The sequence below is a fragment of the Coregonus lavaretus genome (genome assembly GCF_964263955.1).
Source record: "Coregonus lavaretus genome assembly, chromosome: 14".
Classification (NCBI taxonomy): domain Eukaryota; kingdom Metazoa; phylum Chordata; class Actinopteri; order Salmoniformes; family Salmonidae; genus Coregonus; species Coregonus lavaretus.
In genome coordinates, this window is record NC_140001.1 from 42751990 (window position 1) to 42768823 (window position 16834).

Here is a 16834-nt window from a genome sequence, read left to right on the forward strand (position 1 = left end):
ACGTTTCTACCAGGTTTCCTCATGGTTCTATTTAAAGTCATGTACTCAGATTGTTCAGAGAACGTTAAGAAAACTTTCCATAAAAACCACAAGAAAACGTTCATAACGTTCAGAGAACATTCTAAGAATCTTATTTAAAAATGTATACATTCTATTATCAGCATCAACAAAACTCCCTCTATCCTCTATCTTGCAAAGTGTGTTCAGGTATGTTGGCCACGCCCACTAATTGGCCACACCTGATCTTAATTAGTGCTTGTTTCCTTTGAAATGGGGTCTGTTTGAATAGACTAAAATGAACAGCTTTGTATGTGTAAAAAAAAACATGTCATGTTAGCTCCATCCTGGTGGCACAGTGGAATAATTCCATCAATAAAGGATAGAAGATTATAGGTTCAAATCTCCACTGATGCCGTGTAACAATAAAAAATAAATGTGTTTACATGATTAATGCCTAAGGAAATTAATTTCTGTGTGTCCTATCTGTGCTTGGCGCTAATAAAGAGTTACCCAAAATAAGATGGCATTCTATTAAAAGTCTTATAGAAACATTCAGTGAAAGTTTTAAGGAAGTTATCTAAAAAAATCGAAATAACCCATAATTTCAGTTCTCAGAGCGTTAATAAAACCTCCCAGGAAAACTTTCAAGCCACCAGAGTAAAATGTTCTCAGAACCCCTCTGCAACCTAAAACTTTTCACTTCTGTTCTCAGAACATTTAAAAAACGTTCAGTTTTAAAGGTCAGGAAACGTATGGCTTCGTTCCTACAATCAATGTGAAACCAAAAACATACGTTTCTTCAACTTCCAAGGAACCAAATGTTCTAGCTGGGAAAATTGTCTCCATTGATGGGTTTTATCTATTGTCGTTATTTTCACAAGTAATGTTCAATTTGACGTCTGAAAAGACCTTATATTCCCACTAATTAAAACCCTAACAAGGTGCAGAGCCACAGCCACCACGCAGCTATGTCTGTCTAGGGTGCTAATCCCTCTGTCATCCCTCCTCATTCCACTCTGATAATCTAATTAACAGACACTGCTGTCTGGTTAACTAACTAATCCCTGCAGCCCTCAATCACACACACACCATTACACACACACTGTTGCTGCCTTCACCCACACAAACAAACTGATAGCAGGCATGGTTATATTGGGCAGCCACCATACCTGTGTTCTACTCCCCCACACCCAAGAACCTGCATATGGGCCTCCGTCGGTGGGTCTGTGTTCACCAACAACAGGACAGGGAACTTTAGCAGTGACTACAGCAAGGAGCAAGACGACAAAACAGGTAGGCCTGTTTCCAAGAACAGGCAGAATATTGTATGATGTTTCAAATAGCCTATGTATTCAATATATTTGTTACTCTGAAATGTATTTGAAGAAGTATTTTAGAAAAGTATTTCATATACTTTTGGAGAGTGTTCAGGAAAGCATTTATATACTTCAAATGTATATACTTCAAATATACATCGTTTTATGGTCAATCTATCTCTTTGTTTCTATATTCCAATCAATGAGTTGTTGTCCCACCTTCCCCTTCAGATGCTCCTCTACTTCAACATATTCTAGTTCCCATGCTGGTAGGTCTCTGCTGTTGTCATGTTGGATCACAAGGTGGCTTCTTCCTACTGACTTCACAGAGGTTGCCTCAAGGTTCCACAATGCTTTGTTTATTATTTATAGCATACCCAAATCAATAATGCATTATTTGTCTTTCTTGTCATAGTTGTATTACCTGCCTGGGTACTACCAAGCTCTCCTTGTGACTGGAGTGGTTCTGCTTACCATCTGTGAAATCACCAGGCTCTATCTGGGCTATATCGGCACCCTCAAAGAGAAGGTAACTGAAGCCAACTTCCTCTCTGGAACAGTGGCATGTATTCATGGATGCCAAGGGAAGCTATGCTTCCCCAATAAATGGACCAATAAAAAACTGGGGAATAAAGTAAAAAATAATGTATCTTTCGTCTCTGTATTTCATAATTGTTCTTCAGTTCGCAAGAGGCAGAATGTACACTACATGACCAAAAGTATGTGGACACCTGCTCGCAAACATCTCATTCCAAAATCATGGGCATTAATATGAAGTTGGTCCCCCCTTTGCTGCTATAACAGCATCCACTCTTCTATAACAGCCTCCAATAGATGTTGGAACATTGCTGCGGGGACTTGCTTCCATTCAACCACAACAGCATTAGTGAAGTCGGGCACTGATGTTGGGAGATTGGGCCTGGCTTGCAGTCGGCGTACCAATTCATCCCAAAGGTGTGCGATGGGCTTCGAGGTCAGGGCTCTGTGCAGGCCAGTCAAGTTCTTCCACACCAATCTCAACAAACAATTTCTGTATGGACCTCACTTTGTGGACGGGGGCATTGTAATGCTGGAACAGGACTATTTCTTCCCCAAACAGTTGCCACAAAGTAGGAAGCACAGAATTGTCTAGAATGTAATTGTATGCTGTAGCATTGAGATTTCCCTTCACTGGAACTAAGGGGCCTAGCCCGAACCATGAAAAACAGCCCCAGACCATTATTCCTCCTCCACCAAACCTTACAGTTGGCACTATGCATTGGGGCAGGTATCGTTCTGCTGGCATCCGCCAAACCCAGATTCGTCCGTCGGACTGCCAGATGGTGAAGTGTGATTCATCACTCCAGAGAACGCGTTTCCAGAGTCCAATAGCGGCAAGCTTTATACCCCCTCATGCCGACGCTTGGCATTGCGCATGGTGATCTTAGGCTTGTGTGTGGCTGCTCGGCCATGGAAACCCATTTCATGAAGCTCAGTTCAGAACAGTTATTGTGCTGATGTTGCTTCCAGAGGCAGTATGGAACTCGGTAGTGAGTGTTGCAACCGAGGACAGATGATTTTTACGCACTACGCGCTTCAGCACTCGCCAGTTCCGTTCTGTGAGCTTGTGTGGCCTATCACTTCAGGGCTGAGCCGTTGTTGCTCCTAGACGTTTCCACTTAACAATAACATTACTTACAGTTGACCAGGGCAGTTCTAGTAGGGCTTGTTGGAAAGGTGGCATCCTATGACGGTGCCACGTTGAAAGTCACTAAGCTCTTCAGTAGGACCATTCTACTGCCAATGTTTGTCTATTGAGATTGCATGGCTGTGTGCTCGATTTTATACAGCTGTTAACAACGGATGTGGCTAAAATAGCCGAATCCACTAATTTGAAATTGTGTCCACATACTTGTATATACAGTGCCTTTGGAAAGTATTCAGACCCCTTGACTTTTTACACATTTTGTTACGTTACAGCCTTATTCTAAAATGTATTAAATTGTTTTTTCCCCTCATCAATCTACACACAATACCCCATAATGACAAATCAAAAACATTTTTTTTGACATTTTTGCTAATAAAAAAACAAAAACAAAACTGAAATATGACATTTACATAAGTATTCAGACCCTTTACTAAGTACTTTGGCAGCGATTACAGCCTTGAGTCTTCTTGGGTTTGATGCTAGAAGCTTGGCACGCCTGTATTTGGGGGAGTTTCTCCCATTCTTCTCTGCAGATCCTCTCAAGCTCGGTCAGGTTGGATGGAGAGCGTCACTGCAGAGCTATTTTCAGGTCTCTCCAGAGATGTTCGATCAGGTTCAAGTCTGGGCTCTGGCTGGTCCACTCAAGGACATTCAGAGACTTGTCACGAAGCCACTCCTGCATTGTCTTGGCTGTGTGCTTAGGGTCGTTGTCCTGTTGGAGGGTGAACCTTCGCTCAAGTCTGAGGTCCTGAGCGCTCTGGAGCAGGTTTTCATCAAGGATCTCTCTGTACTTTGCTCCGTTCATCTTTCCCTCGATCCTGACTAGTCTCTCAGTCCCTGCCGCTGAAAAACATCCCCACAGCATGACGCTGCCACCACCATGCTTCACCGTAGGGATGGTGCCAGGTTTCCTCCAGACGTGACGCTTGGCATTCAGGCCAAAGAGTGCAATCTTGGTTTCATCAGACCAGAGAATCTTGTTTCTCATGGTCTGAGAGTCTTTAGGTGCCTTTTGGCAAAATCCAAGCGTGCTGTCATGTGCCTTTTACTGAGGAGTGGCTTCCGTCTGGCCACTCTACCATAAAGGCCTGATTGGTGGAGTGCTGCAAAGATGCTTGTCCTTCTGGAAGGTTCTCCCATCTCCACAGACGAACTCTGGAACTCTGTCAGAGTGACCATCGGGTTCTTGGTCACCTCCCTGACCAAGGCCCTACTGCCCCGATTGCTCAGTTTGGCCGGGCGGCCAGCTTTGGGAAGAGTCTTGGTGGTTCCAAACTGCTTCCATTTAAGAATGATGGAGGCCACTGTGTTCTTGGGGACCTTCAATGCTTCAGAAATATTTTGGTACCCTTCCCCAGATCTGTGCCTCGACAAAATCCTGTCTCGGAGCTCTACGGACAAATCCTTCCACCTCATGGCTTGGTTTTTGCTCTGACATGCACTGTCAACTATGGGACCTTATATAGACAGGTGTGTGCCTTTCCAAATCATGTCCAATCAATTTAATTTACCACAGGTGGACTCCAATCAAGTTGTAGAAACATCTCAAGGATGATCAAGGTCTCATAGCAAAGGGTCTGAATACTTATGTAAATAAGGTATTTCTGTTGTTTATTTTTTATACATTTGTAAAAATTTTTAAAAAAAACTGTTTTTGCTTTGTCATTATGGGGTACTGTGTGTAAATTAATGAGAAAAATAAATTATTTAACCCATTTTAGAATAAGGCTATAACGTAACAAAATGTGGAAAAAGTCAAGGGGTCTGAATACTTTCCTAATGCGCTGTATGGTGTATCTCACCGGAGAAAGCATCCGAGCAAAACAGCGCCCCTCTGTATGTGTAGGCTATCTATCATGAGCTAGATCAAATTGATCAAATTGGCCCTTTCTTAAATTAGCCATGGATGGAGATTTGGACTTGTGGTTTTACTTAATTCTCCGTACCTGGCAGTGATTATAATGGCGATTCTGATCCAACCATAAATACATGCATTGTGCCCCTAGCCTGAGAGGATGGAAATTCAATATTTAGCTAGATGTAGAAGGCTAATATTAACTAGATAACGTTGCCCATGAATGGAAGTTAGGCTAGCAAGCAAGCATTTTAGCCAGGTTGCCTCTCAGAACCATGGACAGCCACATCATATTTAGCTTAGGTTGATTGGACGAAATAGTTTTTGGTATCTGCCACTGTGTCTTCTTATTATCTCGGCCTTTAGGCCTATATATCACAGTCGCAAGGCATATCAACTAACAGGTTATAGTGGAAACAACGCAATTATCCAAACACATAGGTTGTAATATGTTTGTTTTTTTGGGCTTGGCTTCCCCAGTGATTTTATCCATGCACAGCTACTGCTCTGAAAACAACATTTGCTTTATGTGCTCTCTTCTTCCCCCTTCCACAAATGTCTGATCTGTTTGAGTGCTTTGTGTGTGTATGTGTGTAAACGTTCCCACTGAGTGCACTTTTGGCTAGGACGCCCCACTGAGCCTGTGCGTGTATGTGTGTGTGTGTGTGTCTTTCTCTCTCCCTCTCTCTCTCTTCCTCTCTCTTCCTCCCTCTCTGATCAGGTGCCAGAGCTGGCTGGCTTCTGGCTGATCTCCTTCCTGTTCCAGCTCTCTATCCTGCTCTTCTTCCTGACTGACGAGGACCTCAAAAATCCTCCCTCTGGAGAGGGCTGTCCAATCCCTCTACCTCCTCTTCATTCTCTCAGAGCTCCTGGCTGCCTTTTTCGTAGGATGTCACAAGGGAATCAATCAATCAATATCTTATTTTTTTCGTGAATGGGAAATGTGTAGTGCAGTCAGGTTACAAAAACAACATTAAAACAATTCACATTGGGGAATAGAAGGCAGTGTGCAGATGATCTTTTTACCTTTTATGGGACTTTTTTTAATATACATTACCAGTCAAAAGTTTGGACACACCTACTCATTCAAGGGTTTTTCTTTATTTTCACTATTTGTTACATTGTAGAATAATAGTGTTGACATCAAAACTATGAAATAACACATATGGAATCATGTAGTAAAGAAAAAAGTGTTAATCAAATCAAAATATATTTTATATTTGAGATTCTTCAAATAGCAACCCTTTGCCTTGATGACAGCTTTGCACACTCATGGCATTCTCTCAACCAGCTTCACCTGGAATGCTTTTCCAACAGTCTTGAAGGAGTTCCCACATATGCTGAGCACTTGTTTGCTGCTTTTCCTTCACTCTGCGGTCCGACTCATCCCAAACTATCTCAGTTGGGTTGAGGTAGGGGGATTGTGGAGGCCAGCTCATCTGATGCAGCACTCCATCACTCTCCTTCTTGGTAAAATAGCCCTTACACACCCTGTAGGTGTGTTGGGTCATTGTCCTGTTGAAAGACAAATGATAGTCCCACTAAGCCCAACCAGATGGGATGGCGTATCGCTGCAGAATGCTGTGGTAGCCATGCTGGATAAGTGTGCCTTGAATTCTAAATAAATCACAGAAAGTGTCACCAGCAAACCCCCACACCATAACACCTCCTTCTCCATGCTTTACGGTCAGAAATACACATGCGGAGATCATCCGTTCACCCACACGCGTCTCACAAAGACACGGCGGTTGTAACCAAAAATCTAAAATTTGGACTCCAGACCAAAGGACACATTTCCACTGGTCTAATTTCCATTGCTCATGTTTCTTGGCCCAAGCAGGTCTCTTCTTCTTATTTGTGTCCTTTAGTAGTGGTTTCTTTGCAGTAATTCGACCATGAAGGCCTGATTCACACAGTCCCCTCTGAACAGTTGATTTTGAGATACAGTGGGGAAAAAAAGTATTTAGTCAGCCACCAATTGTGCAAGTTCTCCCACTTAAAAAGATGAGAGAGGCCTGTAATTTTCATCATAGGTACACGTCAACTATGACAGACAAAATGAGGAAAAAAAATCCAGAAAATCACATTGTAGGATTTTTAATGAATTTATTTGCAAATTGTGGTGGAAAATAAGTATTTGGTCAATAACAAAAGTTTCTCAATACTTTGTTATATACCCTTTGTTGGCAATGACACAGGTCAAACGTTTTCTGTAAGTCTTCACAAGGTTTTCACACACTGTTGCTGGCCCAATTTTGGCCCATTCCTCCATGTAGATCTCCTCTAGAGCAGTGATGTTTTGGGGCTGTCGCTGGGCAACACGGACTTTCAACTCCCTCCAAAGATTTTCTATGGGGTTGAGATCTGGAGACTGGCTAGGCCGCTCCAGGACCTTGAAATGCTTCTTACGAAGCCACTCCTTCGTTGCCCGGGCGGTGTGTTTGGGATCATTGTCATGCTGAAAGACCCAGCCACGTTTCATCTTCAATGCCCTTGCTGATGGAAGGAGGTTTTCACTTAAAAATTCACGATACATGGCCCCATTCATTCTTTCCTTTACACGGATCAGTCGTCCTGGTCCCTTTGCAGAAAAACAGCCCCAAAGCATGATGTTTCCACCCCCATGCTTCACAGTAAGTATGGTGTTCTTTGGATGCAACTCAGCATTCTTTGTCCTCCAAACACGACGAGTTGAGTTTTTACCAAAAAGTTCTATTTTGGTTTCATCTGAACATATGACATTCTCCCAATCCTCTTCTGGATCATCTAAATGCACTCTAGCACACTTCAGACAGGCCTGGACATGTACTGGCTTAAGCAGGGGGACACGTCTGGCGCAGCAGGATTTGTGTCCCTGGCGGCGTAGTGTGTTACTGATGGTAGGCTTTGTTACTTTGGTCCCAGCTCTCTGCAGGTCATTCACTAGGTCCCCCCGTGTGGTTCTGGGATTTTTGCTCACCGTTCTTGTGATCATTTTGACCCCACAGGGTGAGATCTTGCGTGGAGCCTCAGATCGAGGGAGATTATCAGTGGTCTTGTATGTCTTCCATTTCCTAATAATTGCACCCACAGTTGATTTCTTCAAACCAAGCTGCTTACCTATTGCAGATGCAGTCTTCCCAGCCTGTTGCAGGTCTACAATTTTGTTTCTGGTGTCCTTTGACAGCTCTTTGGTCTTGGCCATAGTGGAGTTTGGAGTGTGACTGTTTGAGGTTGTGGACAGGTGTCTTTTATACTGATAACAAGTTCAAACAGGTGCCATTAATAAAGGTAACGAGTGGAGGACAGAGGAGCCTCTTAAAGAAGAAGTTACAGGTCTGTGAGAGCCAGAAATCTTGCTTGTTTGTAGGTGACCAAATACTTATTTTCCACCATAATTTGCAAATAAATTCATAAAAAATCCTACAATGTGATTTTCTGGATTTTGTTTTCTAAATTTGTCTGTCATAGTTGACGTGTACCTATGATGAAAATTACAGGCCTCTCTCATCTTTTTAAGTGGGAGAACTTGCACAATTGGTGGCTGACTAAATACTTTTTTTCCCCACTGTATGTCTGTTACTTGAACTCTGTGAAGCGTTTATTTGGGCTGCAATTTCTGAGGCTTCTAACTCTAATGAATTTATCCTCTGCAGCAGAGGTAACTCTGGGTCCTCCATTCCTGTGGCGGTCCTCATGAGAGCCAGGTTCATCACAGCACTTGATGGTTTTTGCGACTGCACTTGAAGAAACTTTAAAAGTTCTTGAAATGTTCCGTATTGACTGGCCTTCATGTCTTAAAGTAATGATGGACTGTCGTTTCTCTTTGCTTATTTGAGCTGTTCTTGCCATAATATGGACTTGGTCTTTTACCAAATAGGGCTATCTTCTGTATACCCCCACTACCTTGTCACAACACAACTGATTGGCTCAAACATTAAGAAGGAATTAAGCATTAAGCATTAAGAAGGAAAAACATTCCACAAATTAACTTTTAAGAAGGCACATCTGTTAATTGAAATGCATTCCAGGTGACTACCTCATAAAGCTGGTTGAGAGAATGCCAAGAGTGTGCAAAGCTGTCATAAAGGCAATGGGTGGCTATTTGAAGAATCTGAAATATAAAATATATTTTGATTTGTTTACACTTTTTTGGTTACTACATGATTCCATATGTGTTATTTCATAGTTTTGATGTCTTCACTATTATTCTACAATGTAAAAAATAGTGAAAATAAAGAAAAACACTTGAATGAGTAGGTGTGTCCAAACTTTTGACTGGTTTGTCTCCTGAGTGGCACAGTGGTCTAAGGCGCCGCATCGCAGTGCTAACTGTGCCACTAGAGATCCTGGTTCGAATCCAGGCTCTGTCGCAGCCGGCCGCGATCGGGAGACTCATGGGCGGCGCACAATTGGCCCAGCGTCGTCCAGGGTAGGGGAGGGAATGGCCGGCAGGGATGTAGCTCAGTTGATAGAGCATGGCATTTGCAACGCCAGGGTTGTGGGTTCGATTCCCACGGGGGGCCAGTATAAAAAAATAAAATAAAAAATAAAAAGAATATTCACTAACTGTAAGTTGCTCTGGATAAGAGCGTCTGCTAAATGACTAAAATGTAGTGTAAATGTAGGTAGGGGTAAAGTGACTATGCATAGATAATAAACAGCAAGTAGCAGCATCGTAAAAAAAAAAAAGGGTTGGTCAATGCGAATAGTCCGGGTAGCCATTTGATTAACGGTTCAGCAGTCTTATGGCTTGGGGGTAGAAGCTGTTAAGAAGCCTTTTGGACCCAGACTTGCGGTAGCAGAGACAACAGTCTATGACTAGGCTGGCTGGATTTTACAATTGCTGGATATTGTGATCTGTTATAAAATTATGATTTTGTTATGAAATTATGAGTTGATGCACTGTTTTATAATTGTCCTGTTTCATTTACATAAATCATGTGTGTTTCAAAACAGTCTTTCAGTTCTGTTACTTTGATGATTGATAATGGTAATGGTAGTTATAACCAGATGGGGGCACTAAATGACCATAAGAGGGATAGTAAACATTGAAGAGTGTGGCAAAGTCCCAATGGTAAGGCTAAATAAATTATCATGCTGCTTAGATCCTGGTGAGAGATATTTTCTGATTATCTAAGTGTAGCTTGTCAGAAGCTTTTGTGGATAGATAGGGAGACAGAACAATGACAGCACAAAAATTGACAGCACAAAATCTCCAAAGAATATTAATTCAATTTCAATCCTATGTGCCATACAAGTTATTTGGTTGAGATAAGAGGAAGAAAGATTGGTAACAGTACATTTTATTATCTTCATAAAGTTTCTTTCAATAGAATATTTCAATTTCACAACTAAAAACATTTAATATCCAACTTACAAGTAACCTAGTACTCAAGCAGCGGTCTTAAAGGTAATCTTAAAAAGAACACTATGATTGTATCACTAAGTAATACTAACAGCTTCAATGCTTTTCCAGTCAAGCTAATCTCTCTGACTGATATAGCCTACTGTGCAATCCAATCAATGCTGATGAAAAGTAGTCCTGTGTAAATAGCGTTTCCCTCATGGTCTCCTCTACAGAACCCATTTACCAGACGACCCTGCCCTCCCCGGCCTCTCCTGAATCACGTTTCATAAGTTTGAATTCCAAGAAGAAGAGGAATAGGGGTAAGAAAAAAAGTGAAAGAAAATCCCTCTAGAGGTTCGGACACATCTGAGGCAGCTCTCCTCACTGCTGCGACTTCTCCGGCTTCTCATCAAATTGACTTTATTTTAGCTGAATGTGGTGAATAAAACAGGGGACATAATGCTCCCTATCTCACCAAACATGTTGTTTCCCTTGTGCTTTCCCTTTGAAATGGGCCTGTGAGTTCTGAGTGTCTCTCTCTGTCTGTACCCTAGGATTCTTTTGTATTTTTTTTCTTTCTTTCTTTCTTCTTCATCCTCCCTTTGTTGCAGAGTATTGTCCTCTCTCTCTCTCTCTCTCTCTCTCTCTCTCTCTCTCTCTCTCTCTCTCTCTCTCTCTCTCCTGATGCGGTGGGCCCCGTCTTCTCCTTAATTATAATTGGGTGCAGCTTCAAGGTAATCACAAATGTGATCCCTGAGACGTGTGGTGGTGGTGGTGCTGTGAGAGCTGTGTGAGGCGCAATGAGAAATGACCACCTTCTGGATCTGTGTGTGTGTGTGTGTGTTTGTGTGTGTGTGTGTGTATGTGTCTAGAGAATGACACATACACACATGAATACACATGAATCAGTAATCCCCTCGATAGTGAGGGTCTGACTGGCTGTCGTGACATCCAAAATGTGTGGGTCCCTCCTTGCACAGGTGCCAAAAATGTGTGCATCTGCTTATTATCTGTGACTGTGATGATCTAAAGTTTAGGCGCCATTAAAAGATGTACGTGTCTCTCTCTTCTCTCTCTCCTTCTCTCCCTTTTCTCTTTTGCACCCTCTTTCTTTCTCTCTCTCTCTCTCTCTCTCTCTCTCTCTCTCTCTCTCTCTCTCTCTCTCTCTCTCTCTCTCTCTCTCTCTCTCTCTCTCTCTCTCTCTCTCTCTCTCTCTCTCTCTCTCTCTCTCTCTCTCTCTCTCTCTCTCTCTCTCTCTCTCTCTCTCTCTCTCTCTCTCTCTCTCTCTCTCTCTCTCTCTCTCTCTCTCTCTCTCTCTCTCTCTCTCTCTCTCTCCCTACCACCCTCATTTTTCTTCTATCATCAACCATGGGAGAGTGAAATGGGGCTCTCCAGATCCAGAATGAGACATGGTCGTGTGTGTGGGGAGTTTCATCCAGGGTATTTGGATTATGTTTAGGGATGAGTTGCAATCTCTTACTCTCATTCCCACAGACATGATGACGTGTAGAGTAGGGCCTGTTGGCTTGTTGTGGGAATGAGAGTAAGAGATTGCAGCTGTAGATGGGAGCACTCGAAGGATAGCTTCATTATTTTGCACCAGCTGTGGCACAAATAATGTTTTCATACCTCAACAGATAGGTGGGAAACCTGACTGTTCACCTTGGATTTTACTTTTTTGGTGATGGTTGAGCATAGGCTACTCATGTAAGTACAGAGTACTAGAGAGAGATACCTCATCATTCTTAACAGTGATACAAATCCTCAGTAAAATGTAGACAAACATACAACATGTAGGCCACTATTTTTACAGCATGTAGCTCTGTAGCTCAGTTGGTAGAGCATGGCACTTGCAACGCCAGGGTTGTGGGTTCGTTTCCCACGGGGGGGCAGTATGAAAATGTATGCACTCACTAACTGTAAGTCGCTCTGGATAAGAGCGTCTGCTGAATGACTAAAATGTAAAATATATCACAGGCATAATCTCAGTCTAGACAATACCAAACATGGTCACCTTTCCTCATCCTCCACATTGTTTCCATCATATTTCAATCTCTAATGCTGAGCCCAGAGGAAATAGAGAGATTTTGACACCATCCTCGTAGTGGCTCATATTGGGAATCAGGTGAAGATTGGCGCCGGAACCTTGCAATCTGAGTGTGATTGCCTGTGTTAGGGGGGATGCCAGGGCCCAGGGTAATTCACTTCCCTCAGTCAGTGGTTTAAATGGCCACTCAGGGTTCTGCATGAGAAGGACCGCATTACATTGATGGGCTCAGTGAGACAGGTGGATCTGAATGTGTTGCTATGAGCTAACTGTGAACCTGACAGTTATTTAAGTGTTTGCTGTTGGTATTTGTCAATGATTTAAGTGGTTTTTCAATGCATGTACTGTATTTAGCTTTTCGTATTGCCCTTATTGAGTAAGCGAGTTCTTGCAGATTATGGCAATATAGGCATGTCTTTCGGTTCTGTTTAAGATGAGTTCTTAGGACTATCAAGTGTGATATACATTCATGTCAGATAAGAGCAGTCATCTATGCTTATTTATTTGTTGGGTGCAGAAAGTATATAATTGACTTTCAAAATCTGACTTTCGCCAGGATGGAGCTTTTGCTTTGAAACAACTCCCTGCAATTAATGTAAACAGAAGATGCCTTAAGAGAGTGTGAAACTTTGATTGTTGTTAAAGGTGGGAGCAGAAGGATCCCGGTTAACCCAGAACTAAAGTATCACTTGATTGGTCAGCTGCTCAATTACGTTTTGTGTCCATAGAGCCATTTCTGTTGACCATCAAACTTCACGTTCGAGTGAAAAGTGTGCATACCAACGTCAAAAAGCTCTGTAGCAGGATAGCTAACACTGATGTCAGGACCATGTCAAACTTAACAGTGAGTGAGTGATGACTATGAAAACACGCAAGACTGATGGCTATAGCTATGTTCAACAAGTATATTAATCATCATCTGTGATTTTTTTGCTGGCTTGCTAGCTTGCTAGGCAATCAATCCTCTGATGACATCCACGGTGTTGTAGACAATAACCATCTGATTACATGTTAACTTGCACAAGCTGCATTTGAAGTTGCATGTGATCGTATCCACTGCTAGATAAACAACAAGGTTTCTGACGAGGAAATGCACAGGCAATTTTTCATGAAAAGCTAGAACGAGGAGCAGAACCGGAACGATCTCTCTTTGCAATGTCCTTTCCCCTACCGAAATTCGAAAGATGCTAACACCTGCAAAATCGTTATTTGTGCAAATGACCATTGACGAAAAACCAAACACTGGAACAACTGCTGCTCGTAATCCTATGCATCCCATTCAGTCCCGACAGACACTCTCGGTTTGCACACAGAAACTTTCCACAAAATATTTAAAGTTTTGATAAGCGAGTGGTTTGAGTGGTTTGAGAGCTAAAACAGCATATGATTCACTCACACTAATGGGAAAACACATCTAATCTAATGGATATCCTGGGCCCAGTTTTTCAAAAGTTATGTATTCGGATTTCGGCTATCGGATAGGATTGAATGCATATTAATAGAACAGGATCCCCCTTTCAAGTAAATGATTCATCTGTTCAATTCATTCTATTTCTATGCATTTAATCCTATCCAATAGGCGAAATCCAGATCGATAACATTTGAAAAACTGGGCCCTGGTGATCCATAGTCTGGCTGACACCTAACTCTCGATGTACTCCTGACTTCAGAGTCTGGAATGGCTCTTTGATGTTGTCGGCACAATGGGTTGATAATGAAGGTGGCTGTGCTTTTACTGGTTGGCTATCTTCTGTGTCTTTCTCATTGAAACACCAACACACACACCACACACAGCCCCTGAGCTCCGCCCCCTTACATTACGGTTGGATTTTCAACTCCAAACAACGAGAGGTCTCAACCCCCGAGGGAGAAAAAAAAACATTTGAGAGAACCAATCAAACCCGCCACACAATTTCTGAGTGAATATTGAATTAACAAACAGCCTTCTTTCCAGACCAATGTGGTCACAGCTCTCCCTGCACTGTGTCACGTGGGTCGTGCCAGCCAGGCTAGGGGATCCACACATCAAGCTTAAAAAACATATACATACACACACACACTCACATCATCATAATTTCAGGAAAATATGACAGCATGTGATATCTTGTGAAATGCCGGTCACTTCTGTGTACTGCAGGCCTCCAAGGCACCAAAGATGAAAAACAAACAATAACTTTTACAAAACAGAAATGATTGGTACATGAGAATAACATTTAATTACAGCTATGGCTAGGATTAACTCATTACAGTCTAAGCCCTGTATAAGACGTTTTAAGAAGGATCATTTTGCTATTTTATTTTGAAGCATAATTTTGCTATTTGATTTAGAATTTAAAAATCAAGATATAAGAGAAATAAATAAATAAAATACATGTATTTAACCCCTTATTTTTGGAACTAAACAGTCTCCATATATGCAGTACCAGTCACAAGTCTGGACACACCTACTCATTCAAGGGTTTTTCTTAATTTTTTACTGTTTTTTACATTGTAGAATAATAGTGAAGACATCAAAACTATGAAATAACACATATGGAATCATGTAGTAAACAAAAAAGTGTTAAACAAATCAAAATATGTTTTATATTTGAGAATAACGATTAGGGTTAGTACTTCAGTCTCCTCTGTTTTTTCAGTGGCAGTGTCATTGCCGAAACAAAGACAGTTCAGCCAAGTTGTTCTGCGTATTTTGAGGAGAACGAGAGGAAGCACTCACCTAGTTATTTTCAGATTCTCATTTTGCTCTTTTGTAGCTTTGTCAACTTTGTGCCCACCCCTTTCTGCAACCCTTCTAATTTAGTGTAACCTGAGCACAGAACCTGTGTGGAATTCCCGGTCTCCGGCAGCGTTTGGAACTACCGATCATGTCTGCCTGACGGACACATGGATTACCCTAGAGAACACTGATACTCAAGCTGCTCTCTAGTCAGCTGAATATGTGTTCTCTCATAGTCCAAGAGCATCTGATCATTGCAGTGGTGACACAGGGCTACTCATTTCTTCTTATTGGAGAATGTATATTTTCCCCCTCTCTCACCTGTCCATATCCTCATTTGAATTCCATGATGTCATCTATCGCCCACCAGGTGCCTCAATGAGCTTGACACCTTGATAAGCTCATTTCCCGACGATGGCTCACCATGCATCATACTAGGCAACTTCAATCTCCCAACACCTGCCTTCGGCCCTCCCGCTCCATGGCTGTGTGACTCTTTGCGAGCTCACAGAACAGGGCTTTGGGCATCTGAGCAAAAATGGAGGAAAACAAAATTTCCGGAGGACCTACCGCTGTATCTGCTGCTAAAGCTGCTTTCTATCACTCTAAATTTCAAGCTTCTGTCTCTAACCCTGGGAAACTATTTTCCACTTTCTCCTCCCTCCTTAATCCTCCACCTCCTCCCCCTCCCTCTCTTCAGACGACTTTGTCAACCACTTTGAAAATAAGGTTTATGACATCCGTTCCTCATTCACTCAGCATATTCTCTGTCTTGGCACCCCAATGGTGGCAAAGTCCATCTTCCTGAAAACATCTGAAACCTTACCTCTTCAAAGAGGATCTTAAATAATCCCACAGCACCTCTGCGTTCGACAATGTGAACCATCAGATCCTCCTCTCCACCCTCTCAGGGCTGGGTGACTCAGGCTCTCCATACTCTTGGATTGCATCTTACCTGGCAGATCGCTACTACCATGGTTGCGTGGAGAGGATTTGTCTGCACTACGCGCTCTCACTAATGGTGTCCCCCAAGGCTCGGTTCTAGGCCCTCTCCTCTTGTTCTATACACACTCACTCGGCTCCATCATATCCTAAAATGGTCTCTCCTATCCTCCTATCATCCAGGCTCTGTCGTAGCCGGCCGTGACCGGGAGACCCATGGGGCGGCGCACAATTGGCCCAGCGTCGTCCAGGGTAGGGGAGGGAATGGCCGGCAGGGATGTAGCTCAGTTGGTAGAACATGGCATTTGCAACGCCAGGGTTGTGGGTTCGATTCCAGTATGAAAAATAAATAAAAATGTATGCACTCACTAAACTGTAAGTCGCTCTGGATAAGAGCGTCTGCTAAATGACTAAAAATGTCAAAAAAAATTTGCTATGCAGATGACACTCAAATACTTTTCTCTGTCCCCCCTTCTGACACCCAGGTGGTGACACATCTCTATGTGCCTGGCAAACATCTCAGCTTGAACGTCGGCCCACCACCTCAAGCTCAACCTTGACAAGACAGAGCTGCTATTCCTTCCAGAAGCCTGCCCGCTCCAAAACCTCTCCATCACGGTTGACAACTACATGGTGTCCCCCTCCCAGAGTGCAAAGAACCTTGGCATGACCCTGGACAACACCCTGTCGTTCTCTGCAAACATCAAAGCAGTTACTCACTCCTGCAGGTTCATGCTGTACAACCCTCAGATTCAACTCTGGACCTCGAAGCCAGTTCCACTGCTTTTTTAAATTGTTCCCCTCTAATCCAGACTGATTTAGACCTGGAACACCAGGTGGGTGCAATTAAGTATCAGGTTCAACAGATAACCAGCAGGCTCCGGACCTCATAGGGTAAGAGTTGAATAGCCCTGCTCTACAACATCCGTACAACCTTCCCTC

The 16834-nt window shown here is 42.7% G+C and overlaps 1 pseudogene across 1 annotated transcript; it reads left to right on the top strand.

Moving 5' to 3' along the window:
* Positions 1-409: 409 nt before the first annotated feature.
* Positions 410-16452, top strand: LOC311141143 (transmembrane protein 17A-like; annotated as a pseudogene). The gene is made up of 6 exons: positions 410-416; positions 1161-1293; positions 1516-1619; positions 1732-1845; positions 5547-5742; positions 16378-16452. The product of its transcript is annotated as a transmembrane protein 17A-like (transcript).
* The last annotated feature ends 382 nt before the right edge of the window (positions 16453-16834 follow it).